Raw genomic sequence first — 25,183 nt, forward strand, 5'->3', positions numbered from 1 at the left:
AGACTCGGTATCTCCAAACATGTGAAGGTGCTCCAGTCACAACTTCTGATCCAGCAAACGCTGAAGGTTGAGAAATTAAAATAATAGCTAGATATGCTTTCAGGAGAGCGATTCCTCTGTGTAATTATAATACGTATTATCCTCCCTATGAAAATACATTATATTGAATAAATTCCCTCTTTGAGCAGGGCTATTCATACTATTCATTTGTTTCAGTTCAAACATTTTTAGCTCATATATCTGGCAGGTTCTTGTGCAGCTTTGTACGTTCTCTGCAGCTTATTTATCTGCTTTCTGTGTTGCAATATAGGCCAGCGATAAGAATAAAACCATTATAGATTTGTGAACAGCACTTAGATTTTTCAAAGATAATTTAATCAAAGCTATTAGTAAGTCAGGAAGAAAGATTGCTTTTTATTTGGCACAAAAAAACGGAGCCCTCATTCTTCTCAGAAAATGTTTTAACCACCTGAAGTCACTCACAAGGACTTGAAAGGGTGATGGCATTTTTGCTGGGGAAGAGATCCATCTTGAAATAGCAAATTTCAAAAGATAGGTGTTTCTGCACTGCCTTCAAGAAGATACTATTAAGCAGTTCTGGCCTCCCTATTTACATCTTTTTTTTTTTTTTTTTTTTTTTTTTTTAAGACTTTACAGAGGAGAAGCACTTTTGTGATTCAGGGAACCCGTGAATACTTTGCCGGAACATAAATTTCACCCAGCGATGTTGGGAACACAAGGAGAGCCTTAATCTGCTAATGAATGAGCTCTGCAAAGTGAGACCGGCTCCGCTTCCACATCCAGAGGGATTGAATTGCAAAAAGGAAGCGGGCAGCCTTCGCTGCTGGAGGAGAGAGATTTTTAAAAGTCGATCTGCTTTAGCACAAATAAATAATGCATCGGCTGGATCCGGGGTGGCGGCGAGGAAGTCCTTCCCTTGCGGCACCGGGGAGCCCACCCAAAGTTTTCCATGCTGGCTGATCACCATTGCCCTTGCAAAGCGGAGATACACGGGACTGTAACCACTGATCTTTAAGATGATGGTGTCCCTTTAATTTAATATCATTATTTTTGACCGGCGCTAGCAATCCGGAGTGCTGAGCGTTTTCATCTCTCATCCTGACAAATGCACGCTGTAATTCTTTGACCAAAATGTCAGTCTGCTCTAGAAATGACTGGCCCTCAGAATGAGAAAGATTTCCAGGGGATTAAAACCGGGCCATTACTCTCCGCTTTAAATGCATTCAAGGCTCTGAAAGCCGTAGCTGCTTTCGTTCCTTTTGTACGAAAAGTTATTGACTTATCAAGGTTAAAATACATTCAGTATGGCCCAATAAAACAGGGATATCTCCGCATTCGTGCTGTCATTTGCAGGTCCGTTTTCATGGCAACAGGGCTCTTTTCTGCACATTAAACGGTTCAGTTGTGCAAAGTTCAGACATTACATAAACAGAGAGGTAACAACAAAAAAAAATCAATGAGCTCATAGGCATGGAAAAAGGAGATAGCATTGATCGGGGCCGGCATCAATATTTGGGATCGCTGCCTCCTGCCCTGCTCGCAGCCCTCCTGTGTTGGCAACGGGGACACAAAGAGATGCTGAAGGACACGGCGGGGAGATGGTGCCTTCGCCCCCCCGCCAGCTCCTGCCCATAATTAGTATCACCAGGGCACAGCCCGGCACAGCCCAGCACGGTGAGGGACAGAGGGGATGCCCATCCGCTGGGCTGAGGGTTTATTGGTGCTAACAAAGGTGTCGGCATGCAGCTGGGTGCTTCCTGTGGCTGGTTTTCGGCTAACAACCCCGGTCCCCATTCCACGGCAAATCCCGGGAGGTTTTCCCCAGCTCCCAGCTGTTTCCAAATGTGGCTCCCCAAGAGACACCGCTGGGATGGGGGGGTCTGGAGAGGCGGCTCCATGCAGGCAAGGACAGGGCACATGGGGGACATCAACACGGCGAGCACCTTCGCGGTGGTGCCGGCACCGTGCCACGGTGACTCCGGCAACACCAAGCTGTGGGCGCGGAAGAAGCGCGGCGCCGGCAGCCGTGGTGGGGTGCGGGGTGTTTGGGCGAGTGACTTTGATGCTGATGGGAGATGTCAAGCTTTTTGCTTCCCAGTCAAGGGGGCGAGAGAGATTCCGGCGTTAAAATGCTCGTTAGAGGAGAGACACCAACATCTGTTGGGAAAGCAAATGGAGAGAGCAGGGAGTGGAGTGAGACAGCCACGGGCAGCCAGGCGTGAAGCGGGAGGAGGAGGAGGAGGGCAGGCAGGAGTGGGGGTCTCTGAGCTGCTGCAGCGGCGTGGAGGAGCTGCTGCCCCTCGCCCTATACCAGTGCATGGGTTCACTCCTAGATCCCAAATCTCACCACTGTGAAAGCAGAGTTTGCCCACTGGGAAGCCCGAGGTGAGAAACTGGTCCCATACGGCCCTTGCCAGGGTCCCTGGGGCCAGAAGTGCCCCTAGTGCCAAGGCCAGCCTGGGAGAGCCAGAGCTGGAGGGCTCGGAGGGCAGGCGGCTGGTCCGGCCACAAAAAGCTCCCGTTTGGGCAAGTAGCAGTGTCGCAGGAGCATCCTCCTCGCTGTCCCCGTGGGTGACACTGCCATGGGTGACACTGCCATGGGTGGTGGTGGAGGCGTGGAGCTGGGCAATATTCGGGACCAGCTGCCTTGGGTGCTGCAGGGGTCAGGAAGGCAGAAGCTCCTGTGCTCTGTGGTTGCCTCCCCCAGCCCCCAGTTTATTTATAGATTCAGCAAGTTATTCAGCTGAAACAAATCTCTGTTTCAGTCAGGTCCTGGGGCCAGCGGCAGCCTGCATTATCTCACAGGCAGCCATACATTAGGCAGCGCGTTTTCTATGGGGGCATCAGCAGCCCAGCACAAACAACCCGGCGTTTTGCGGGGGGGGGGTTGCCTGGGCATGGCGATGGTCCCCCGGGTGCGGATGGTGACACTAGGGCCACCCTAAGAGCAAGTTGGGACCAACTGTCCATGGCAGCGGGATAACTGTGCAGAGCTCATGGTGGGCCAGCTGGGGTGTGAGGGGCCGGGGTGCACCCTGCCCCCCCCCAGCACAGCCCCCAGCCCCGTTGGCAGCGATGCCGTGAGCAAGTGCTCACTGTCAGCCAGAGTCTATTTTTATTCCCTGCTTAAAAATATCCCCGTCCGGGTCACTGGCACATGATGGATCATCGCTCCTGCGACTTCCCCCAGGGTCTTCCCAGCTCCGAGACAAGTAGCAGAGTCAGGCTTCCTGTGAGAGCCCCCCACACCCTTCCCACCCTGTAAAAGCACCGAGGGGACATCACAGCACTCATGCTACGGAGGTGTAAGAAACACCCATGCACTCCTGGGGCCAGGGCATGACAAAGCAGCTGCCCCAAGGGTGCCCCGACATGACCCCGCACCAGCTCTGCATCCCAGCAGCGGCCAGGGAGCATCCTGGGGTCACAGTGTCCTCACTCTCTGTTGTCCCCGCACTTGCTCTCCTGCCAGTGACAGAGCAGATCCCACGCCTTTTTCTTTCCTCCCCATTTGTATTTTGTGAAAAATTCAACCTTACTCAAAAGCTTGGGCGAAAGCCCTTGTGAGCGGGGATGGGAGCACAAGGAAGAGCAGATTCCAGCCTGCGGTGCGTTTTCTAGCCCTATTAGTCACGAGCCTCTGATGCCACGAGAGATACAGGGCTGACTGACAGGTGATTTGGTTTTATCTCACCTGGGAACATTTAATATCCGGCATGGGGCCGTTTTGCAGCCTCTTTGTGCAGGAGTGCTCAGCAGCATTGCCGGGCTGGGGGGAGGGCACAGCCGACAGGGGGTCCGGGGGGTCCCCGAGGCTTCGGCTGCAGAGGGGACCCACGGTGGGCAGCACCCCGGCCATTGCAGAACAGCAAAGGCATCGCTCCCAGAGAGGGGTTGGCAGCCATGGCCACCTCCAGCTGGGTACTGTCCCCCTCTCCAGTGGGCTTCACCTCCTCCCTGATGGTCCCCAGGGCACCTTTGAGCCCGCACAGACCCACGGAGCCCGGGGTGCCTCCTCCTTTGGCAGAGGGTCAGAGCTCCATCATAGGGGAATTCACCGACTCCTTGGCCAAAACCTTTTGGCCTTGTGAATGACAGGATCCTGGAAACAGGAGATGATCAGGGCCAGGTGTGATGCTGCTTCTGGGTTTGCTTCTGCCCCATCCCTTGCGTGCGGTGTTACATACCTCCCTCCTGCACAGATTTATTATTTCCTTTCCGTTGCTCTGTAACTAGTTTCCTTCTCCCCCAAACGACTCGATTACGATGCTTAATTGCATTTGTGGAGCGGTGCTGGCGTGTGCTGTCAGCCTGGATTACAGGGGGGTCTCTGCCGACGGGGGCAGCCCGGGGGGAGTGCGTGTCTGTGGGCAGCTGGACTGGAAGCTGGGCTCTGGGAGCAAAATTGGAGTGAGCTGGAGATTCCTGGGAGATCTTCACCTTTAACTTATTTGCTTCTTTCCCCTCCAAATCTGCTGACATTTGGAAAAGGGGAATCATTGCAATTTGCTTGTTTCAGCAAGTTCCCCCTCTCCCCCGTGCCGCTCCTGGCTCGGCATGGCTCTGCCGGGCTGTTGGTGGCCCCGGCATGGCGGAGGGCACCGACCGGGGGGGAAGAGGAAGGTGAACAATTCCCGAGCCCACCGCGGCAGGATGGCCCGGTGCCGACAGCACTGAGCAATGCCCGGTGGCCCCAAGCGATGCCACGTGGTGGTACGGGAGGCCCTGTGCACCCCATCGGCAGCAGTGCTGGGCTGCTGGGAGAGCTGGTACAGCCCCTCAGCCTTTCAGCCAGGGAAGCACCTGATTCAATCCTCCTGACAGTCAAGAATTTAAAATGATTTATTAAAAATGTATAAAGCCCGGTTGTCGGTGTCGCTGCTCTGATAAGAGCATCGTCTCCTGCACCGCTCCCATGGCAGGCGCGCTCAGCTCAGGTTTATGTTCCCCTCACTCAAACGGCTCCTGCTGTGGCACCTGCACCGGGGGGAAGGATCCCCCCACTCTGCATATTAATTTTCGGCAGACTGCCGCAGGCAAACACATTCAGGCTTTGGGAGGTATTACAGCTGAGCCGTGACCTCTGGCAAGGCAGCATCGTGCCACAGCCGGGCGAGAACCATGCTGGCAAAGTGATGGGCAGGAGCCCCCTGCCCACCCCTCAGCCTGTCACCCCGGGCCAGCCTGGCCCTGGCACCGTAGCCGCCACGGCACCGGGTTCTGCTCGTCCTGCCGCATCTCCTCCCTGGCAGGGTTGCGACCCCTTCTCCCCCCGGCGTCAGGGCGTCCCTTCCCAAGGAGTGGGACCCAATGACCCGCAGTGCCCGGGGAAGATTAATGGAGATGTATAGAGCGTACGAGCGGCTCCATCCCTGCATGATATATTCCAGCCCGTGGCCGTAAATACGGTTATAGCGGTTCAGCCACAGAGCCGAGGACAGAGGGAGGCAGAGACACCAGTGGCCCCGCTGCGGCAGAGGTCAGCGGGGGCAGGTGCAGGAGCAGTGCAGGACCAGGATTGATCCGTGGCCTCGCTGTCTCCCTGGATTTTCCCAATGATGTTTGTGAGGGGTCTTCGGCTCCCAGGAGGATTTATTAGGGTGAAGTTGGAAACAAAGTGAAAGGAGTGGGAAACCATCTCTGTTGGCTGGGAGCGCTTAGTGGGAGGGATGGGGGAGCTATGGCCATGCTGGGGGGGTGTCCCCAACCCCACAGCCCCCTCCCCAGCACCCTGTCTCCCACCCACAGGAGAGATGCTTGCCCAAAGATGCTCCAGTTTGGACCATTGGTGTTCTGTCCCTGCTTTGGCACAGGCTCGCTGGGTGCCAGGGATAATGTGACATGGATGCCGAGGGCACCGCTGAGCCACAGTACCAAAACACTTGTCCTGTCCCTGTGGGACGCTGCCTGGCCCCGCTCGGGGTCTCGGCGGGACGACGCAGGCACGAGCCTGCGAGAGCCCCGGGGAGGCACAGTGATAATGATTGAAATCGATATTTTTGCAGGAGAGAAATAAAAAGATTCATCACGGCCATCGGCCGGAACATTGCAAGGAGAAAGAGAAATCAGATGTCTCGGCCAGCAGTGCTGTGGCTCTGCCATCCATCTGTGCCGTCCCAGCCTCGGGCTCCACTTCCTTTGCTGTCCCTGCTACCTGGCACCGAAACCTGCCCACGTCCTCAGCAGGGCGTTCCCAAGCCTATTGCCTCTAAGGCAGATAACTGATTTAAACCAGGATTTTTCTCCTGTTTTTTTTCAAAAGTCATCTTCTCTGCAGCACCTTGTTTTTCTCTGAGACCCCAACCAGCAGCATCAGACATCCCCAGCCCAGCTCGGGCTGCGATTGCCGCCATGGGACCATCCTCACCACATGAGGCTGGCGAGGAGGAAACCAAGCCTCGGTGACCGAGCCAGCGCATCCGTCACCACCGGCGCTGCTCCGCCTTTGTGTGCTGCCGAGACTGTGCAAATCAGGTGTTGCATGACCCCGAGCAGGGCTCCACGTGGAACTGGCCCTGAAATCCCTCATGGAAAAGCCACAGCCCTCATAGGCAAGAGCCTTCTTGTTCCAGGATAACTTGATACGAGCTTGCTGGAGCCGAGAGCCTGGCGGGGCTCCCAGCCGGGGGCTCCTGAGCCCAGTGGATTGGCTTGACCACACCACCTCTGGCGGCACCCCACTCCCAGCATCCTGCTCGCTGCAGCCTGACCACACCACCCCCTCCACTTTAAGAGGCCAATTATTGCTCGGAAACTAGCACGATGCCCAGGTGTATGGTCCCAATTAGGCTTTGCTTAAAAACAATTTAAACACCATTATAAGTTTTCCATTTTGGAGCAGGTTACCATCAGCCACCGCCACCCGAGGGGACCAGGCAGGGCGGCTCGGGGCTGGGTGCCGGTGGCACTGCTGGAGCCCATGGCTGCCCTTGCTTGGGGGAAACTGCTCCTGACCCCGTACCGCCACCCTGGGGTGACTTCCCACTCCTGAGCCCCCATGGTGGCACCGGCCATCATGGATATGATGGTGCTCAGTGCCCTGCTTTGGGCTGCCTCTGTCCCCATCCCTGGGGCAGCAGGTCTCATGGCATGAAGGGAGCCAGAGCCGGTGCCGGGCACTGGGATGCAGGGAGGATGCTGGGGGTACATGGGGACACCTGCAGCAGGCTGATGGCCAGGATGGGGTGCAGGAGGGCTCAGCTTCTGTTGCATCCCATGGCGGTGGGAATAGGGAGGAAGAGGCAATGGCGGCTGGTGCTGGGCATCACTGGGAGCTTGAGGGGCTGGGGGCCATGCGGCATCGCATATCGCTGAGCTTTCTGAGCACTGGTGGGTGTCCTCCCCGCCATGGGGCTTTGATCTGCATGGCCAAAGAGTAAAGGCAGCTGCCTTTGTGCGCCAGGAGGCTTTGAAGTCTCCCAAAATGGAGTGGGGGACACAGTGGGGGCCGCTAGCCCTTCCCTGCTGGCCCAGCCCCCCCCCAGCCCCACTTTCTCTCCCTTTTTATTTCCTTGTTCCCAATTAGCAGCCACCTCCGGCTCATGCAATAAAACCTGTAAACTTTCCTGGAGAGCCCCAGCCAGGATGCTGGGGGCCATACCACATAGGATGCCCCGGGGGTCCCGGCACGTTCCCACCCACCCTCCATGGCCACATTGACACACTCCCCCCAGCACAGGACCCCCAATTTGGGGTTGGTGCCTTCCCTAGGGACCTCACACCCGCTCCAAGTGACAGCAGGCAGGTCCTTGCCCAGGCAGGTCCTTGCCCAGGCAGGTGACAGTAATTAGCTCTGTCCCTAATTCTCAGCCTATTTTATCTTTTCCCTTCCAAAGGCAGGAGAAAAGAGCTCTTTTCCAACCCTGCCGCCTTTCCTTTTTGGTGGCCTCGCTCAGCCCCAGGAGGGTGAGCAGAGCCCAGTGGGTACGTGTGAGCCTGTGTTTTTTGTGAGAAAAATGCGCATTGATCATTTCTGGGAATCAGACTGTGTTTTTTACTCTGAAGCATCCATTATACACAGCTGCTTAATTGACGAGCGCTGCCTAGTCACCTCGGATGCCGGAGTAAAACAGCCTAAAAGCTCCAGAGCAGAGGAAGTCCGCGCTTTATAAATTGATTCAGTGGGAGAGAGAGGGAGCGAGCGAAAAAAAGCATTAATTACAGATGCTTCTGTGGGCACTGTTTTATGGCAGCGAGACCAGGATGTGGGCAATTCTCCTAAATGTGCTGATTAGACAGCACTTCATGTCTCGGAGCACATTAAATGGGCTCTGTAAAGCTATTAAAGATGCAGCGCCATAAAGAATTGACAAGAGCGAGCGGCAGCGGCACAGCCCTGGGCTCCTACCCAGCTCCTGCCTGCCGAGCTCGGCAGCAACAAGTCACTGGTGAGGTTGGCCGAGCCGCATGGGTGCCGGAGCCGGGGCAAGCTAGGGTGGTGGGGACCGATGCTCCTTCCCAGGTTTCCATCCTTGCCGATCCCACTTGAGCCCCCTCCCTGGATCCTGCTGAGGTCAGGGGGCTGGGGGCTGCCTGTGCCCCCCATGCAGTCCTGTGGCTCCCATTGGGTCCCATCCCTGCTCTAACCCCCTGGCTCCCTGCTCCAGGCAGCCCCTCTCCCCCCAAAACCACCTGGGGCCAGTGTGGTCCCTCTCCTGACATTGCCAGGAGGGCAGGGACCCCGGCCCCGTGATGGAGGGGCTCAGGCAGAGCTGCAGGGAGGCAGGAGCTGGTTCTGCCCCACCATTGCCTGGGTGTTGGAGCTTCTCCCCAGGCTCCTTCTGCCTGCTGTGTGGAGCTTGGAGGGCAAGGGCAGATTTGGAGAGGTTTGCTGCCATCCCAGGGAATGTCATCCAGGGCTCAGGAGAGGTGTTGGATCTTAGCCACTGCCTGTCCCAATGCCCTCTCTGACCGTCCCCATCCCTGCAGGGACTGTCCCCACTCATCCCCCCCTCAGGCGCTGAGACTGAGCCTGGCTGCACCATCCTGGCTCCCTCTGGGTCTCTTCTGGTGTGAGCCAATGGCACAGGAGCGTCGTGGTGGTGCTGGTTACCGGCAGCCCTTGGAGCATCCGTGGAGCCAGGCTCCTTCCCCCCGTGCCTGGTGCTCCCATGGTTGGAGACTTGTGCTCTCCGGAGACCAGCAGCCCCTGAGCCCAAGCGGGGCAAAGTCACAGGGCTTTGGGTGCTGCTCTGGCTTCACCCACAGTCTCTGGCCACCCCAGTGCAGGCAGGAGTGGGCAAGGAAGGAGCCGTCGGACCCTGCAGCTCCCAGATCTGTGCCCGGCAGGCCAGCGTGACCCCCCTGCATGATGGGCACAGGGCCGGCCGGGTGTGTGATGTTAACACAGCCCTGCCACACAATCGTGCCAGCAAATCAATTTGTCAGGACGCAGCTCACCAATTAGCGTTTGCTGGTATTATTACTCATTTGCGCACTGCAGGTTTCAGGGAATTAATCAGGGGCTCACTGGGTAGCCGGGACAGCCAGGGCGGGATGGGCGACGCTGGAACCCAGCACAGCCTGGCATTGCCGACTGTGCCTGGAGCTGTGCCGGAGGCGGCCAGTACTCTTCCTGTGCCCAGGGGGAATTTGGCCCATTGGAGGGGCCCTCAGAGGACACCCCAATATAACAGCAAGTCCCCTGGAGCCACGTGTCCCCACCTGCACCACACCAGGGCTGGATCCTGGCTGCATCGAGGTGCCAGGAGAGTGGTGGGACGTGGAGCAGAAAGAAGTGAGTCTAAGGCAAAAAGTGACACTTCCCATGTCATCCCAAGGAGGTGATGCTAAATGGTGTCACCCACCCCGCACCCAGTTTGGGGAGCGAGCATGGTCCTGGCCCCGGCATGGACCTGGCAGCACCGAGGGAGGTGGGTGCCGGTGTCAGTGCTGGGGGTTTTTGGCAGCAGATGGGCTTTCCCGGGCGGGAGCGTGAGCCGAGCCATGCACGTGTGAGCAAACAGGACGGGAATTCACAATCAAGGCTATTAAATAAAAAAGCGCTGAGCCGTGCTGCTCACCGCCGCGAGGGGATGGGAGCAGCCCCGTGGGATCCCCCCGGCCCCCTGCTCTCCAGCACGGGGACACGGGCATCCACCTGCCCTGGGACGGGCACCCCTCCCCTGCCCTGCCCCGGGGGATGCTGGAGCCGGGTGCCCCGGGGGACCCCCCAGCCCTGGCCTCAGCTCCTGCCCCAGCCGGGGGTCCCCGTCTGCCTGGCCCCGGTTGCTGGTGGAAGGCACGCGTTGTGCACGGTGTGCGTGGTGCGAGCAGCATGCCCCAGTCCGCTCGGCCCTCTGACGGATAATCGATTTCCCCGAGCCGGGGAGAGACACACTGTCCAAACGCATCAAGCTTTAAATGCCAACTTTCCTAATGTGATTTTACAATCTGCTATAATTGAGTCGCAGCGAAACTTCTCCCTTCCCTGGCAATGGCTGGGGGATGGATTCAGCCCTGCCCAGCCTGCCGCAGCCTCCCCTCCCATCGCAGGGCTCTGCGGATCATGGGTGCATCCCTCTCCAAAGACTATGCCGCGCTCTCCACGGTGGTCAACACCCCTCTGGGATGAGCCGTGGCCTTGGGGTGCCCTGGGGTGCCAGCAGCCACCCTCTGCCAGCACACAGCCCCCAGGACTGATCTGGATTTGCCCTGAAATTTGGCCATGCCCGTGCACAGCTGCGCCAATGCATAGCCGCACGGGTGCCCGGCCACCCCAATGCACGACACCCAACTCCATCTCCCTGGAGTCCATGCAGCCGAGCAAGCACCCCGCTGCTTTTCCTATAGCAGGCTGGTCTGGATCAACCCCCAGGAATTATAAATGAAGCCCCGAGCAGAGTGGTGCCACATCACGGCAGGATATTTTTGGGGGCTCGTGCCTCACCACAGGGCTCCATGACCTCTCCCAGGGGCCAGCAGGATGGTGCTGAGCCCGTCACCAGCACTGAGACCCCCAACACCTTTTTTGTGGGACCAAGAGCCCCGGCAGCCCCCTGACCCCATGCAAGCCCCAGGCCCGGGCTGGGGGCTACAGGGGGGGTCTGGCACAGCTATGGGGTTGGGGCTGGGGCTGGGGCTGTGCCACCGGGAGCCCCAGCGCTGTTCAAGGTTAGCGCCAGCAATTAAGGGCTGGGATTTGCATGCAGCAAATGACTCCAGCTAATTACAGGTTTAAAAGGAAAATGATCGGAGAGAGGATTGTTTGCAAAATTGGGGCACGGCGGAGGAGCGGGCGCTCTGCTCTGCTCTGGAGGTCACCAGCCTTAACCTGGCTGGCTGAGCCACCACTGCTGCACACCTGGGGACACCACATCTGGGGATGGCACATCTGGGTGGCCATGGCAGGAGCTGGTGATGGCCCGGGGCTGCCGATGGCCCGATGGCCCCAGGGGCTGAACTGTCAGGTCAGGGAGTCCTGAGGGGTGCAGGGTGATCCCCAGACTTGGGGGGGGGCTCCTTGGAGGGCACCGGCTGCCCCCCAGCCCCGGGACAGGCGCCCCAGGCCTCCAGCATGTGGGCAGAGTGGGACAGCCCGGCTGCTGGGTGATCTCCAACTTACCCACCAGCACCTCCCCCCAAAAAATAGGCACAAATGCCAGGGTGCTGAATTGATTCATTTAATTTTCCCTTCTCATTTGATCAAGAGCAGGGTGACATTTGGCAAAAGTTGCTGATGAGGGATTGAATGATTAATTGTCATGACAACCATTCCTGGTTAATGACAGGGATGAGATTGTGCCGGCATAAAAGACGGAGAGTGGCCTTGAGTGCTGCGGTGCTAAATTACCAGGCATGTCACTGTTTGTGCTTTTGGTAAAACGTGGCCATGCGTTTCTAATGAGAGGTTAACTGTGTCCCCAAAGTAATTACAACTGATTGAAGAGGTAGTTAGTAATTAGAGGATTAACTGTAATGAGTCTCACCTGCAGCGGTTGCCATAGTTACAGTATTTTAGATGATCGGAGTTAAAATAGGACGGTGGATGCAGTGTTGGGAGAGGTGGCTCTGCCCTCTGGGGTGCACTGGGGTGTCATGGGGGTGCTTGGGTAGGCTGGGTGCCCCCATTCACCCACTGCCCCATGGCACAGGGTGCCCCATGTCCAGACCCCCCTGCAGCCCCATGCGCCTGGGAATGGCCTGTGGCTGGGCTGTGCATGGACCTTGGGGGGGCACCTGCAAGGAAACCCCCCAAAAGCCCTGGGATGCCCAGAGCAGAGCAGCACCCGCCAGCCGGCAGCACCCTGGGCTGTGCCTTGCCATGCCATACCTGGCATGGCACAGTCCCGCACCGGGGCCAAGCAGCAGGTGGGAGCTCTGGGGCTGGTGCCAGTGGGTGATTTCTAAGGGCAGGAAAGTCATTGAAAAAGCTTAAATCTCCAAATTCCTGACAGCCTGGGCTCACTCTCTCTGGGAGCCAAGAAGGGGGACTATGGGTGGGAACGGGATGTCCCCGCAGCCACCGCTGGTGGTGGCATCCTCCAGGGTCCCACAGCCCTGGGCGCACTGAGGGGCTGCCTCAACTGCCCAGATTGAAGCTGTTTCAATTCCACTTATTCCCCTATTTCCATGGATGACGATTTACAGGACCATGTAAAACCTCCAAGTACAGTATCTTTAATTATTCCATCCATAAATGATAAGCACCATTCATTTCAGGGCTCTCATTACAAATTTATACCCCTGTTTAATGTGCTCACTAACATCAGACATCCCACAGCTCGCAGAGAAATATTGAACAATCCTTTCTGGAAAAGCCGAGCGGATATCGCTGGAGCTATTTTGGACTTGGGAAGAGAGATGGGCAAAGGGGGGATAGTGGTTTTTAAAATGAACAGTGAACCCCCGCCCAGGGGAGACTGGGGGAGGCAAAGGGGCTCTGGGCTGGGCTCTGGGGGAGGATGGCTCCTGGGGCTCAAAGCTTTTCGTCCGGATGCTTCCCAGGTAAAATTCTGCTGCTTTTTTTTTCTGGACATGCCGATGGTTGAAAATAAACTTCCTTTTTATATAAGTATAAAAATAGAGTTTCATATTTTTATATATATATATATATATACACACACACATGCACATCTATGGGAAGGCTTTTGCAAAGGCTTAACTTGGAAAAAAAAAAAGGAAATCCCAAATATTCGCATTTCAGAGCAAACACGATGAGTTCATTTGACCTGAAACAATTTTTTTTCTGGATTATTTTCCAGTACAAATGTCCACGTGCCCCTGGTGTCGAAGTGGCCCCCTCCCACGCGGTTTTCTTTTGGGCACTTAAATGCCACCCCGCTTGCTTGCTTTCTCTGCAGGGCAGCATGCCCCGGGCCAGCTCAGTACGCATGGCCATGGCCGTGGCCATGGTGGTGGCCACGGCATGGCCACGAGCACCGGGCAGGGGCAGGCACTGGCCTGTCGGTGCTGCCAGATGGCTTTTGCGTCTCCGGCTTAACGGGGCATGCCTGGCTCCCTCCTGGATGTGAAGCCAGGACTGCAAATCCAGTTTGGGAAATTTGATATTTTTCTGCCCCCAGCCGCTCACCGGGGCTCCTGTGGCTGTGCCATCCGGTGCCGGGGCTGTGCCTGGGCATCAGTGCGGTAAAAGTCATGGAGATTAGGGAGATTAAAGAGAAAGCTAATCATGGATGGGCAGGAGGGGTGAGAGCAGGGATCAGCCTCCAAATTTCCAGGGAGCAGCGGGGACGGGGATGGGGACAGGCACAGGGACTGGGACAGGGTGGCCCAAGTGCATTTGCCCAGTTTAACCTTATTTCACGTGGCATTTCTTTCCCACCCCAAACCCAGGGTTTATCCGACCCCCAAGGCACAATCTGGGGGATGGAGCCCTGCCCCTTGTGCACCCCAATGCCCTGCCATGCCACGAGCCGTCGGCTGGCCGTGCTGGCGTCCTCGTCCCATCTCCATCCCTGTGGCACTGCCGTGCGGAACCGAGGACAGCATCGAAGCCCTCGGCGTGCCTTCCTGGGGACATGGCTTGGTAGCTGGCTGTCCCCGTGCCAGGGTGGTGTGGCACCATGTCCCCGGCACATGTGTCTTGGGTGTGCCAGGGCTCAGCCGCCGCAATCCCACCAGCCAAGTGGCCATGCCACACCGGAGGCGTCACGACAGATTTTCCTCTTGTCGTGTTCGGTCTGTTTTTGTGGGTGAGATAGCAACACGGCGGGAAAAATCCGGCAGGCAGGCAGGCCCTCGCCTTGGCAGGCGGGATGGCTGCCCGCCAGTAGCGTTTTAATGCCATTACACCACAGATACAAGCTCTTAAGCATTAAAGATGGCTTTTATGGATCATAAAATCTATTATTACCGCTCGCCGCAGTCAGTGGAGCAGCAATTGGCGATGCGGTGGGGCACGGGTGCCACAGGGACTGTCCCCTCCTGCCCTGTCCCACTGGCAGAGGAGATGCCCGGAGTCCCGCGGGTTGAGCCGCGGTGATGGGGACAAGGAGGGGGCATCATCCAGGCCCCCCAAACTCACATCCATCAGCCAAGCTGGTGTTTTTCGGCCATCAGTGATGGGTCCCCATCACCCCTCCGAGGCACAGCCCCTGCCCAGGACCCCACTGGGTGCCAGGAGGGGGCAGCTCTCACCCCTCCATGGGGCAGGATGGGGTTCGTCCCCGAGTTTTTGGCAAGGACACGTCTTCATGGAGACTTTCAAAGCCGTCTGAAAGCTGGTGGTGAGCCTGAAGGAGAAATGCACTGTGTCTACAGCAAATTGAAAAAAAAAAAACCAAAACCCAAATGTAAAATAATTAATGGGAATATTTGCACTAAGGTCTTAGGGTTTTTTGCAAATCTTAAATTTAGGGGCAGATATTACCTGCCAGGGCTCCTTTAAAGAGGAATTAATAGCAGCTGTTGTAATTGCCGACGAGGAGTAGCCTTCTGTGAGAGATAAGCTTATAATAAGCTGTCATTGCCGGGTGGCTTTAGAGTATTAACACGTAAGTTAATAAACACATATAATTGGGTGTCCCCTCCCCAGGGAGGCTTCAGTGCTGCTGGTCCCTGTGGTGAGCGGCGGAGCAGCCATGTTGGGGTGGCTGGCAGCAGCCGGCGGCTGGGGGAGCAGCATGGTACCCGGCACCCAGCACCCAGCACCCTGCACCCAGCCGAGCCCATTAATTAACATGCAGCTCAGGCTGTGCAAGGTGCCCCTTCGGCTAAGAGGATGCTAAAAGGCAGATGCGCCAAATTTCCCTGCTCTGCCACCTAATTGAGCACAAAGCCGGCTGCCGCGCCGGGCTGTGCTGCCACGAAGGTTAGAAGCAAGAGTGAATTATTGATAGTGTTTGAAAGCGGTGCGCGCTGGCCGGCTCGGCGGTGGGCAGTGGCCAGCTTGCTTCGGCTGGGCTTTGGGTGGACGCCACCTCACTGCGGGCTGTTAACCCCCGGAACAGGAGGCTGAGGAGAGCGTCAGCTGTGCCGTGGGACCAAGCCAAGGCTGAAATCCCCCACGAGCGGTACATGGCCGCGGTGACAGGTCAGCAGTCGCTGCCAGCTCTGGCCTGGCTCCTGCCCTGTCCTGCACCCCCAGCACAGGATCTGGTGCTCACTGGATGCGGTGCTCGCCGGACATGCTGCTCCAGGCGGGATGCTCCCTGGATGCAATTGTCCCTGGATGTGATACTTGATGGATGGGGTGCTGCCCAGATGCAAGGCCTGACGGATGGGATGCTCACCAGATGGGATGCTCGCCGGACGCAATGCTCACCGGACAGGATGCTTGCTTGATGGGATGCTCTCCGGACAGGATGGTCACTGGATGCGACATTCCCCAGATGCAATGCATGGCAGATGGGATGCTTGCTGGATGCAATGCTCACTGGACAGGCTGTTTGCTGGACTTGATGCTCGCTGGCCAGGATGTTCTCCGGGCTCGATGCTCGCCAGGTGCGATGCTTGGTGGACACGATGCTGGCTGGATGTGATGCGGCGTGCCCGGCTCACCTCTCCTCCACGGCTCAGCTCCCACCTCTACCTGAGCATCCAGCACAGCTGAGAGGGTCTCAATTATATTAGCAACAGTTTTCATTGAAATTAAAAGTATAATTCATGAAAGCCTTTCCGCTCGTGTTGGGCTTGGTAAATGCTCTGTGCTTCCTCCCCCTCCTTTTTAATAAAATCTAAACTGTGAAGCTAAACTACTTGACAGAGTCCTTTAAATATGTGCAAATATATATTTGCACTCTTTTTTTTTTTCCCGGAGGCTCTTCCATTAGGTAATATTTGTTGCCAACATTAATTTCATTAGATTTTCATGGCATTTTAATAGGAGCCCCAGTGTTTTTTTTGCATATATTAGCATGCACAAGGAAGCTAAGATCGACAAATTATAGTAAAGTAAAAATCCGTTTTACAGGCAGTAAAGGGAACTTCTCGGGAACCATGTGTGAAACTGGTGAGAAGAGAGGGAGTGGCGCTCCCTTGCCATGCCCCATCCCACTGCAGCATTTCGGGACTCGCAGCCCGGCTGGGCACCACGCGTTTTGCCATCGGCAATTGAACGTTGGCTCTGAAACCTGACAGCCACTTAATGAAGATATTTTCAACCTGATTGTCAGACGCACACACGGAGCCTGATTACAGCCAGAGACCCGAGTGGAAGAGCTCACAAATTAAATATGTGTTGATTATGCAAACTTGATCTCGTGTTTATTTCTCATAAATAAAGCATGAGCCGAGGTTCAGCTCTCCCCTGCACGCTTCCGAGGGCGATATTTATTGTATGCAAATTGGGCACGGGGCTGGGAGGAGAAGTAATCAACTGTTTATCAGATGGCGTATACGATCAGCCTGGAAATAATAACTGGGGTAAGAGTTTTACATAGATTGTGACAGAGATTATACAGTCATCACCTTAAATTTACAGTCGTGAGGGCGGGTGGACACGTGTGGCGGCCGGCGGGTGCCAGCCTCCCCGTGATGCTGTGCAGGCGCAGGGTCCGAAATGCCCGCGGGCACTGTGCCCTGGCAGCGAGCCCAGGGTCTGCAGCGGGTTTAGGTGTATTTTACTGTGCATAGGGGTATTTTAGTCTGCCTAGGGATGTTTTACTGTGCATGGGGATATTTTACTCTACATCGGGGTATTTTATCATGCGTAGGGGTATTTTACTGTGCACAGGGGTACTTCACTTGGTGCCATGCGATTCCCGGGGACCGGGGAGGAGGGCTGGGAGTCCAGCTCCAGTGGGTCCCGCACCACTCGGGTCCCCACGGGCTGCCGGCAGAATGAAAAATGGCATTTAAAGTTTTTAGAAAAACCCGATCTGGCAGCTTGTGTGGTCCTGCCCAGCGGTGCCACTTCAGGGAAGGTTTGGGAAGGAACCTGTGATGATGATAAATGCATCCAGGGCGATTCCTCCCCCCCCCATCATTTTATAGGAAATACATGTTGGAAATGAAATCGAAATGAAAATGAATAAATATTTCATAGAATACAATTACCGTGGCTCAGGACCAAGACAACTGCAGCAGATCCCGCTGCACACAGCGCGTTAGCAATTCAGCAGCAACGAATTGCTCTCTCGGCTTTTAATCTGCTTTTTTGCTAACACAAATAATCTCCCCAGCCCCCAGCGGGGAGGTACCCGCAGCAAGAGCCGTGGCGAGGGCTGGATGCAGGCATTGCCCATCACCCTGCGGCCACCCTGGGTGCTGCTGGGCTGGGATGGCAGCGCTGCAGGCAGGCTGGCTTCACCGCCAGATAAAAAAAATCAAGTTAAATCCAATTCTTTGCCATAAAAGTGAGAAAGGGAGAAAAAACAGCAGGGGAAGAGCTCAAATTCAATAAAAGGTGACTTGCCGTCCGCCCTTTCCCTGCCGCTGCTGCCCCAGCTCCACGGGACAGTGACAAACATCCCTGCTGGGGCGAGTGGCTGCATGCCTGGGCTCTGGGACGCAGCAGTTTCCAGCCACCGCCAGTCAATGGAGAAGAAAAAGGGCTTTTTCCAGAGCACGGCGGGGAGCGGAGGATTTATGGGAAGCAATCTGGTGGAGAGAGTTTATTTTGTTTGTTTGCTTTTGCGGCCAGGATGGTGTGAGACCCTGGGCTGTGATGGCAGCTGGGTCTGGGGAGGGCACGACCACCAGCATCCCGAGGGGCCCTTTCGGGATCTCCAAGTTGCTCTGGCTCAGCCAGGGTGACACCAGCCAGTGTCACCTATGGGTGTCCAAACCAGGGCTGACCGACACCCTGTGGCTCCCAAAACAGCATCCTCCTCCCTCTCCCCTGGGACCCAGGAGGGACCCTCGGCTCTGTCTCCCAGAGCGGACGCCTCGCTCGCACACTCCCCCCCGTCCTCCCCATCTCCGGCCTTCAAACAGAAGGGGAACCACGTAAACCCCCAACTCCATTCCCCAGCAGGGTCCCTGAGCCAGGCCCTCCCCGTGTTCCCTGTCAGGGGTGTGCTGGGGGGGACGGGGGGATCAGACATTGCCTTTGATGCTCGCGGCAGGCAGCGGCGCGGCAGCACTTAGCCTGATGGCAGGAGGCAGGCGGGAGCGTCGGGCCGGCGGCGACGCTTTGAACAGGCATTACAGGGAAAACTCAACAAAATGGCACAGCCGTGGCGGCTCGGCAGCATCGTGTTTTCCCAAAGCAGGAATAAAACAGACGCGCAGACAGTACTTTGCAAACAATTTAATTTGCCTGATGCTTTGATATAGATGAGGATGCGGCGAGGCAGGCGCGGAGAGAGATGAAAAGCTCCGCCGGATGCGGGGGGTGTCGGCACGGTGTGCAATGTGCCGGTGCACGGTGTGCGATGTGCGATGTGCTGGTGTGTGATGTGCCAGTGTGCGGTGTGAGATGTGCCACTGCACGGTGTGCAAGGTGCCGGTGTACCGTGTGCGGTGTGTGACATGCCGGTGTGCAACACAAGGTGGGTGACACTGCCCATTTCCAAGCCGACACCGGGGCCGATGCCGGGGTGACCCCAAGCTCTTGCAGGACCAGGGCTGAGCCCAGCTGCACTGTGGGAGGCGATGAGCATCACGTGCCGGTGCCGGGGACCCCGCTCCAGTGCCGCTTGGGGACACCCCCTGTGTCACCCAGCCTCACCGACACCCATGCTGGGCTGGGACTGTGGGAAACCTCCTCCCCCAGCAGCCAGGGAGCTAAAGAGACAGGGCTTGGGAGAGCGTGAGGAGCGCGGCTGTCAGATATGGGGCACGCTGAAATATTAATGGAACTAACATTTCAATTACCTTTTATCTGTACAGGCTCAGGCTGCGGCGAGGGGGCTGGGGCGGCCCCCCCCCCCGTGCGCTGTCACCCAGACATTCATGCTGTGCTGGTTCTTTTTATTGGTTTTCATCACTTTTGACATTGCCAACAATGAACCTTGAAGTAAATTTTCAGTAGTGACTGTGTCAGTGGAAAACTGTCTCCCCGTCATTTTTCTAAATTAGGCAATGATTCCAGTCCTTGGGGCTGGAGCGGGAGGAGAAGTGATGGGGCTGAGGAGGCGGAGGAAGGGAGGGCCATGGGGAGCCTCTTCCTGACCCCCCTGAGCCCAAGCCCCAGGACCCTGTCCCCGGCAGGACGAGGGGGCTGTCACCTCCTTGCCATACCCCTCACTACCCTGCACAGCCAGCCGGTTTGCCGACAGTCGTGGTGCTGTAAAACCTGCCCTGAGCAGCACCCAAACGTGTCCCAGTGCCAGATGTGTGTGGGGATGCCCAGCCTGGCACCAGCTCAGGCCACCGGACGCACTGGGGGTGGTTGATCCCAGACTGGGACCTGTGCCTCCTCCTGGCATCCATCGCCCCCCCCCCCCGCCCCGGCCTGTGATGCTCCCGGTCCCCTCTCCTGGGCACTCACTGGTCCCAGGAGCCCCCCCAGCATGCGGGACCGAGGTACCCCCTCTCCAGCCACACCGATCTCCATCCCACACACCACGATGATGCTGGGATCAGCCTTCCAGCATGGCAGAGCTGCTCCGGTTTCCACGCGTGGTGCCGGCACGTGGGCACACCTCCGCTGAACCACGGCCCCTCCTTGCCCCAGGGGGAGACTAAGCAGAACTTTAATTTTAATGTTCATTGGGCATGTAAAGGGGAAAAAAAAAAAATCAATTTAATAACCTCTCTTCACAAACAGTGCCTGGAGGCTGCTCGGCAAACGCGGCTTTGAGAACTTCAGAAAGTCTTTTGTGCTGTTATTTATCGCGGGGGGATTAAATGCAGCCGTAAGCAGGAGCAACACTGTCATTGTCACCACTGAGCCGGGTGTGCTCCAGCCCCACGCCGCTGTCATGAGGCACCGGAGCTTCAGCCCAGCCAGGGCAGAAGGGCACAGAGGGATGTGAGGGCAAATACTTATAGCTGGGAGAAAATCCTGCCTTGGCTTTTTTTCCAAGGGGATGCTGCTCCTTTGCCACCTGCTCCATGAGAGCATCTTCGGGGGGGCCTGGGGATGCAGCAGGAGCAGGGGGCATCAGCTTTGCAGACACCCTGGGAAGAATTTATTGTGAAACTCAGCGCAATTCACAGGGGAAATTATTCAGCAAACTTTGTTCGATGCAGGGCAGGAGCTCGGCTGCCACTGCCACGGTGCTACAGAGGGAAAATCGGTTTTCTTCTCAAAAAACAGCCCCTGGCAGCGTCAGCTGGGTGTTGGGAGGTAGCAGTGTGACTGGTGCCATGGCGGTGTGATGGGTGCCATGGTGGTGTGATGGGTGCTGTGGTGATGTGATGGGTGCTGTGGTGGTGTGGTGGAAGCTGTGGTGGTGTGATGGGAGCTGCGGCAGTGTGATGGGAGCCGTGGCAGTGTGGTGGGTGCTGCGGCGGTGTGATGGGTGCCATGGTAGGTTCCTCTCCTCCTTGGTGTCAGCAAGGTGTGCTGCTGGGTTTTATCAAAAAAAAAGAAAAAACATAAAAAACCCCGCCCCAAACCCCCCAAATCTGCAGAACAAGACAACCCCCGCAGAGGAGCAGTGCACCTGCAAGAGGGGCTGCCGGCGGCACAGCTGCGGGCTCTGGCAGGGTGGCTGTGGGGCACGGTGGAGCCCCGCACCAGGGCTGGAGCAGGTTGCCGCCGGCCGAGGGACCCCTCCACAGGTGCAGCTCTGCCGAGGCGCCCCACGGCAGGATAAGTGCGGCTGTGGCAGGGCCGGGGCAGTTGGCAAGGAACGGGGTGGGCGACCAACGCAGCGTCGAGCCTCTCTCCCTCGCTCCGCCAAGTGCCCGAGCAAAGCAATCAATTCCTCTGGATACGATTTGGGATGATAATGATTTTGCATTTAAATAATTCCCCCCTTTCAGTGCTGGCTCTGCTGAGTCGGGTGGAAACGTTGCATCTTATTCCTGACTCCGGTGCTGCCTCCCCTCTCCTGCTCATTAACGCCGCTCTCGGCGTGCCCGTCACTGGCATGCTCCTTGCGGCGTGCCTGCCCCAAGTGCATAGTAACAACTGTTTGCCATCAGCTTTTGATTACATTCCTTTTTATCTTTACATTTCAATATCGTTACGAATCCTAGCGTTATTCAAATTACATCAATTATTCAATTTCTGCCTCTGGGAGGGTGAAGGGAAGGCGTCGTGATGGCTGAGCAGCACCCACCAGCCCCCCTCGGAGGGATTCACGATTCCCATGGGATCCGTTTGAGCCCCGTTAACCCATGCTTTTGGCTTCTGCTAAACCAGTGAATTACTCCAGAACAGCTTTCAAGTTCATTTCCGGAGACAATTTGCGGTGAGAATGATTTGAATAAACTTTCTGTTAACTCTGATGGCAATTTTTCCAGCCTGGCGCCTGGCAGCCTTTTTGTTTTGCTGCTCCGACAGCAGGAGCAAGCGATGCCCGGGGCCTCCTGGGCCAGGATCTGGCTCCAGCACTCCTGGGCTCCTGGGCGTGCTGCTGCCTGCGGAGCTTCCCCATTGCTTCCAGGGGGAAAACCCCCCACTCCCACCTCCGTCATCCCAAGGGTCTCGACCCTGCGGTGCTGCCAGCCAAGGGGCTGCCGTGGATGCCACCGCCGCCCCCTCCCGCCCCCGTTTCTGCCCCGGCAGTTCAGCGCGGGTGACACGCAGATGGATGGTCCCTGTCATCGCCCCCGTCCTGCCCCGAGGAGGTGTCACCGTGATTTATGGCACTATCTGCGGCGGGCCGCAGTGTACGCTGGGGGCCAACCGTCACACTGTGCCGCGGGGCGGCCGGGGGATGCCACCATCCCCAGGACCCCGCCGGGCACCGCTTGTCCCCGGGGTTGGGTCCGGGGGGCACTGGCGCTGTCCCCACGGGTGCTGCTGGGACCGGGGACGCTGCCAGCTCTTCCCATGGGGTGGTGGGTGCTGGGGCCGAGATCCCTCTGAGGGGGGTGTAAATAAATCACATTTCTGGAGGAGCTAAATAGGGGGGATCATCCCTCCTTGTCACTGCGCCCACAGAGATCAGGCAGTGGCTTCTCTGGTGTCTGCTACAGGGCTGAGCCCGCAGCAGCTTTCCCTGGGGAGAGGGACAGTCCCTGCCCTCTATGCAGCCCCTCGGTCTCACCAGCCTTCTCTTCCACTCTCCGGACGGAGATTCCCGATGGGACTGAGAAGGAACAGGTGGGAATGCCCCAGGGAGATGCCAGCTCCAGCGCTCACCCAAAGGACCCATAGAGGCTGAAATGGCCCCTTGATGCTCCAGCCCACAGCCGATCTCGGGGACCTCACCTGCCACTGCTCTGCATGCCTCCCGTTTTATTTTATTTTTGTGGCTGAAGCCAGGGGCAGGTTTTGCCCAAGATCTCCGATATTGGTTGTTTCCCACTGGGAGAACATTTTGTATAAAATTCAAGAGAAATGGCTGCAGCCGGTGCTGCCAGCCACAGTCCCAGGGCTACTTAGAAATTGCCTTGGTTAAATGAAATTGAAATAAAACCAGGAACGTGTTTGACATGCCAAGGTGATCAGCGGCACACAGGTCCCCGCCAGCCCCCTCCCACCCCACTCCTTCCCCATCCTGCCACCCAGCTGCAGGGCAATGCTGGTGTTCCGGGGAGCCCAACCCTGCTCCCCGTGCCTGCCGGCTGCTGCCCCTGTGTCACCACCTCCCCCGCAAAGTGGGGGCCCAGATTTCTTTGCTTTCAGTGATTTTTGCCAGGCACAAGTATGATTAACATATCAAAAGGCTGTTTTGCTTTGCTTAACAATATTATATGCTTAACTGCTTCATTAATTGAATCATGGCAGTGTTTGTTTGTTCAGGTTGGGTTCATTGTAACAAGTCTATTTTATTTTGACTACTTTTGTGTTTTATTAGTATTTTTTAATTCTGGCTCTGCTTTGCAGCAGGGCTGGGCAGGAAAAGCAGCCGCTGATAGACATGAAGCAGGGCCAGCTTTTTAGCTATGAAATCCCGGCTCCTGGGTTTGCTCAGGCACCTGAGCATGGGACTGGCCTAGCATGGCAAGGATGGGACCGCCAGCGTAGGCAGAGCCTGCCGGCATGCTGCCCATACCCACACCAGCCTCTGCATGCGGTGCCATCCCTCCTGTCCTGCAGTTGCCAGGTGGGTGCTCTGGCCTCAGGTGCCCTCAATGTCCCTGAGCATCCTGCTGCTCTGGGCATCCCAGAGCGTCCCACTGCCCAGGGAGCTGGTGGCAGCCCTGGGTCAGGGAGATCGAGGGACTCATTTCAGCCCCTGTGCCGGGTGCCAGCATCCTTCTTGCCTTCGCAGGTGGCAGATCCCCCTCCGGGGCTGGGAGCAGGGCCAGGCTCATAGTCACCCACCAGGGACGTGCTGGTCGGGGTTCCTCAGTGGGACATGAGTGGGCTGTGGGGACCACAGGGATGGCTCAGGGAGCATGGCTGCCCCGTAATCCCGCTTTGCTTCCCAGTTTCTCAATCCTTCTATCACAGGGTGGAAACCAAGAAAGTCAACCAGATTGGGAAAATGGCCCCGGGGGTCCTTCTCAAAGCACCCACTGATGTTTCCCCCCGGCGGGCGCTGCAACAGGGCCTCTAAGACCCCCCTCAAACCACCCCCCCGGCTCGCTCTCCCCCTCCTCTCCCAAGGCTCCCCTTTGCAGGGCAGCGTTCCTGCGCTGAACTGCACAAAATCAGATTAAGGGCAGCAGACAAAGCCCCATGCTGGAATAAACACGGTGGGAGCGGGTCAAGGCTGCTGGCAAGTGGGAAGAGCCCCTGGAGTGGGGTGGCCGCAGCAGGAGCAGAGGTGGCTCAGCCCTACATCCCCCCTCAGGGTCCCCGTCCTGTGCTGGGCAGCATGGGGACACAAGGATAAACACATGGAAGATGAAGACAGCGTCTTTCTGAGTGGCTAAGCCATTTCTGGAGGGTTTCTGGGCCCTCTTGCCAGTGGAAGAAGATGAAGCGATCTTGTAAGAATGATGGAGACAGGGGCACATCCCTCTGTGCCGGCTTGTTGTGGCTGAGCCTCGGGGAGGGCAGCTGGGGACAGCGACCCCAGGGCAGGACAGAGCAAGTGGGATGACGTCCCCACACGCCATGGCAAAGGGCTGCGGTCTTGGCCCAGGCGCTACCGACTGGATGCTTTTATCATTCTCGTTGCAACCAGTGCTGTTGTGTCCCTGCTCTGGTTTTCCTCCCACCGCTGGTGTTTCAGCCAGGCTGTGGCTGGGGACATGCTGGGATGAGGCACCCGGCTGGGCTGGGTGATGCTGGGAAGCAGAGGGAGCCCCAGCCCCAGCCCCAGCCCCGGGAGGAGGCGGGATCGCTGGAGAATCCAGACAGCAAATAATCTGGCTATGAAAAGAGCTGCTGATGCCTCATTAGCAACTTTGAAAAGCATCCGGTGTAAAAAAACTCTCTGCCCTTGCATTTGGTATTTTCTGCTCATTCCTCCTCTTGTCCTTGATTAATAAGGACATTTGCATGTAAATTGGCTCCTGGCTCCTTCGGAGCTGCGGCTCTGGTCTGTCCCCACCTGAAGCTCCCCCAGTTTGCACCCACTGCCCTGGAAGGCATGGGTGCCAGCAACATGGCACAGCATGGCACAGCGTGGCATGGCAAGGCATGGTCAAGTGTGGCACATAGAGATGGGATCCATATTCCCCCTTTGCTCTGCAGTGACCGGCTTGAGCCACTAACGTCTGCTGGGCTGGGACACGGGGCAGGGACATGGGGCAAGGACACAGAGCTAGGATACAGGGCAGGACAGGGAGCTGGGACTTGGGGCAG

Source organism: Aquila chrysaetos, chromosome 9 (genome assembly GCF_900496995.4).
Source record: "Aquila chrysaetos chrysaetos chromosome 9, bAquChr1.4, whole genome shotgun sequence".
Classification (NCBI taxonomy): Eukaryota; Metazoa; Chordata; class Aves; order Accipitriformes; family Accipitridae; genus Aquila; species Aquila chrysaetos.